This window comes from Sapajus apella, unplaced genomic scaffold (assembly GCF_009761245.1).
Source record: "Sapajus apella isolate SASKATOON/1434 unplaced genomic scaffold, GSC_monkey_1.0 scaffold106, whole genome shotgun sequence".
Taxonomy (NCBI): Eukaryota; Metazoa; Chordata; class Mammalia; order Primates; family Cebidae; genus Sapajus; species Sapajus apella.
This window is the reverse complement of record NW_022437046.1, coordinates 3,891,576-3,896,146: the sequence shown is the minus strand read 5'-3', so window position 1 is coordinate 3,896,146 and position 4,571 is coordinate 3,891,576. Positions and strand designations below refer to the sequence as shown.

Sequence of the window (4,571 nt, the reverse complement as noted above, 5' to 3'; positions counted from 1 at the left end):
AATTTTTTTAAATTCCTGTTCTCTTAGGAAAGTACTAATTGTGGTTGACCATATAAACAAATAAGCACCAGAACTGGATTTCAAAGCTGTTCTAATCAATTCTGCCACAGGTATGGTAGAGACAGCTCCTAACAGACTTCCTGTCCTCTCTTCTCCACCCTTCCCCACAGATAACAATTAGAAACTCTGCAGGAAATTTTTTTTAAACAACTTAAATATTCTGGAGAGCAGCCAAAAGCAGGCAGAGCCTAAAGAGGTGTCAAAAACCTGAAAGAAGGAATAAACACAAGGTGATTTTCTTGATTTTACAGGCTACAGTTATAATTCCAAGCACAATGACTAACACTTTAATAGAAAATCTGCAGTCCCTCAAGCCAGAAGAACCAGAAGACAGCGACAACAACCATCAACTCTGAAAAGTCAGGAGTAGGATGGTGTTCTCAAGAAAGGAAAGAAGATTGAGTTCTATCTATAAACTCTTCCCACATTCCCTGGATGACCCTGAACCATGAATGTCTGGGGAAAACTCAAAACAGCATGCAGCTACGTCTAAAAAACCTTAATTGATATTTTAGTTATAACTGACTGCAAGCAAAACCAAACTTATAGTTTGAGTCCAATCAAGTAATTTGCTTTAAAAAAATCAACGAAGTAACATCACTGAGAATGATGAAATAGAGAGTGCCAAGAATTTGTCTCTCTATGAAGCCACCTTGGAGTTGGCAAAAACTAACAGAATCAACCTTTTTTAAAACCCTGGCTCCAATTCAGAAAAAAAAAAAAAAAAAAAAGTGCAACAAGATGGAGTATTCTATGAAGAAAGAGGTGCTAAATTTTAGCATTTAAGGAAATCTCTTTCAAGAAACTGGCTGACCACTGAGCTAACAGATGGAGAATTCAGTGACCACAACAAAGAATACAATCTTTGCCAAAAACAGTTTGAAAAAGTCACTAAAGAAACAGATTATGGCAGCATATGAGACATTCTTCCCCAAGAGTCGCTGCGGTTTCCTGCTTCAATAATGCTTGATGGAACTGGCGTTCGTCCCCCACCCTGGCCAGCTGCCCATAGCCGGTCCTCCATCACCTCCTCACTGCGCCCTCCGACCGCACCAAGGCCCCCACCGCCACTCCAGCACCACACAGCCACAGCCGCCGCCATCGCCTCTCCTCAGCTGCCACCAAGATGACCGCGTCCCCCTCACAGGTGTGCCAGAACTCCCACCAGAACTCCCACCAGAACTCAGAGGCTGCCATCAACCACCAGATCAACCTGGAGCTCTACGCCTCTTACGTCTACCTGTCCATGTCTTACTACTTTTACCTTGATGATGTGGCTTTGAAGAACTTTACCAAATACTTTCTTCACCAGTCTCATGAGGAGAGGGAACACGACAAGAAGCTGATGAAGATGCAGAATCAACGAGGTGACCAAATCTTCCTTCAGGATTTCAGGAAACCAGACCATGATGACTGGGAGAGCAGGCTGAATGCGATGGAGTGTGCATTATGTTTGGAAAAAAATGTGGATCAGTCACTACTGGAACGGCACTGACAAAAATGACCCCCATTTGTGTGACTTCATTGAGACACATTACCTGAATGAGCAGGTGAAATCCATCAAAGAATTGGGTGACCACATGACCAACTTGCACAAGATGGGAGCACCCGAATCTGGCTTGGCAGAATATCTCTTGACAAGCACACCCTGGGAGACAGTGATAATGAAAGCTAAGCCTTAGGCTAATTTCCCCATTGCCATGGGGTGACTTCCCTGGTCACCAAGGCAGTGCATGCACGTTGGGGTTTACTTTACCTTTCCTATAAGTTGTACCAAAGCATCCACTTAAGTTTTTGATTTGTACCATTCCTTCAAATAAAGAAATTTGGTACCAAAATAAATAAATAAATAAATAAATAAGATTATGGCAGCATATAACAAACAATAGCAGCAAATGCTGGAAAGAGTGAGGAGAATCTGATTTCCAGAGTTACCACATTAGAATACTCAAAATGTCCTGTTTTTAACAAAAAATTTAGAAGGCATGCAAAAAAAAAACCATGAAAATATGGCCTATTTATAGGAAACATAAATTAATTAACAAAAACTATCCTGGAGGTAGCCCAGACATTTAGCTTCCTAGACAAAGAGTTTAAATCACTTGTCTTAAGTATGTTCAAAAAATTAAAGGAAACTATGAACAAAGAACTAAATAAAACTAGATGTCTCAATAAATAAAGGATATCAATAAAGAAAGAAAAAATATAAAAAAGAGCTAAGTAGAAATTATGGAGTTAAAAAACATAACTGAAATGAAAAATTCACTAGGTGGATTCAACAGCAGATTTGAGCAGGCAGTACAAAGAATCAGTAAATTTGAAGATAGGCCAATTGAGATTACCCAACTGGAGGAGCAGAAAGAAAAAAGGATAAAGAAAAATAAGCAGAGCCATCAAGCATAGCAACATATGCATTATGAGAGTACCAGAAGGAGAGGAGAGAAAGGCACAAAATGAATATTTCAGGAAATAATGGCCAAACATTTCCCAAATTTGCAGAAAGATATCAATCTACACATCCAAGAAGCTAAACAAACCCCAAGTAGGAGAAAATCAAAGATATTCACACCAAGAAACATTATAATCAAATTGTCAAAAGACAGAACCTTGAAAGCAGCAAGAGAGACCTGACTAGGAAGACTTACACCTGATTTCTTATCAGAAACCACACAGACCAGAGGGCAATTAAATGACATATTTAAAGCAATAAAAGAAAAGAAAGGTCTGTCAACAGATAATTCTATATGTGGCACAATGATTCTTCAAAATGAAATCAAAATTAAAACATTCTCAGATAACAAAGGTTGAAGGAGTTCATCACTAACAGACCTTCCCTATAAGAAATACTAAGGAAAGTTCTTTAGGTTAAAATGAAAGGACACTAAACAATAAATTAATGCCACATAAAGAAATAAAGATAAGATCTCTAGTAAAGATAACTATATAGATAAATATAAAAGTCCAGTATTATTGTATGCTTGGTTTATATATCACTTCTTTTTTTCCTATATGATTTAAAAGACAAATGAACACAAGAAAAAGTATTAATCTATGTTAACAAGAACACAATTTATAAAGATATAATTTGTGACAATAACATAGAGGAGAAGACAGAGCTGTACAGGAACAGAGTTTCTATATGCTATTGAAGCTAAGTAGGTATCAATTCAAACTAGATTATTATGAATTTAGAATGTTAACTGTAATTCTCAGGGTAGCCATTAAGAAAATAATCTTTAAGATATCCAGAAAAAAAATGAGGAGGGGATCAAAATGGCACACTACAAGAAAATCAGCTAAACACAAAAGAAGGCAGTAGTGAAGGAACTAAGGAACAAAAATGGACATGACAGAAGAAACAAATAGCAAAATGGCAGAAACAAGTCCTTCTTTATCAGTAATTTCTTTAAATGTAAATGGATTATGCTCTCCAGTTAAAAAGTAGAGATTAGAGGAATGTATTTTTTTTAAAGTATTACCCAACTATATACTATCTATAAAAGACTTATTTTTGATCCAAAGACAAATACATTGAATGTGAAAGTATATCAAAATAAATCTCATGTGGGGAAAGATGCCATATAGGAGGCAGGACTAGCTTGCAGCTCCTACTCACATGGACACAGCAGCAAGTGGAGACTCAATTTGTAAACTTTTGCTCTAAGAACTACCACAGAAACATACCAGGAAAGCCAAGAGAAGCTACAGATCCTTTAAAGGAACTAGATCACCATTGCAGGCTCCCTGAGATGCCAAAATACTATGAGTCTGCGTGCTTTCTCAACAGGAAGGCTCATGGTCTGGGGCAAGTTATCAGCAGGTCACTGGCTGCCTGGAAATAGACTTGGTGTTGCTGTGGTGGCACAGCGGGAGTAAGACTGGCGTTTAGCACTGCAGGCTGCATGGGAGCAGGGTGAGGCCTGTGAGTGACTGCCAGCTTTCCCCCACTTCCCTGGTGACCTGTATGACTTAGCAGAGGCAGCCATAATCCCATTGGGAATATAACTCCATTGGACTGGAAGCCACATCCCCATACAACACAGGATCCACAGCAAGTCCCACCCAATGAGAGTCTGAGCTCAGACACACCTATCCCTGCTTCCACCTGGTAGTCTTTCTCTAACTGCCCTGCTAGCTGAAGACAAAAGTTATAATCTCTTGGGAGCTCTGTGGCCCTGACCACTGCCTAAGAAACCAGAATTCTTAACCAGGTGTCCCTAGGCAAGTTTGCATCCTGCCTATAAAACCACAGCTGGCCCGCTCTTGAAAGTGCCACCTCCTGACTGGAAGCCAACCAACACAAAACCAGTGCAGTAAACAAAAATACAACCAAGGATCCTCACAGAGTCCACTTCACTCTCCTGCTACCTTCACCAGGGCAGGTGCTGGTAGCCACAGCTCTAAAACCTGAAAATAGAGCACACCACAGGACTCTTTGCAGACACTCCCCAGGACTAGCCCAGAGCCTGGTAGTTCCACTAGGTAGCTAAGACTCAGAAGAGCAAAAACAG

The 4,571-nt window shown here is 39.7% G+C and overlaps 1 pseudogene across 1 annotated transcript; it reads left to right on the top strand.

Annotated features, from left to right (window-relative positions):
• The first annotated feature begins 1,068 nt into the window (after positions 1-1,068).
• LOC116537071 lies at positions 1,069-1,894 on the top strand (annotated as a pseudogene). Its single transcript, XR_004262935.1, has one exon. The product of XR_004262935.1 is annotated as a ferritin heavy chain pseudogene (transcript).
• Positions 1,895-4,571: the final 2,677 nt, after the last annotated feature.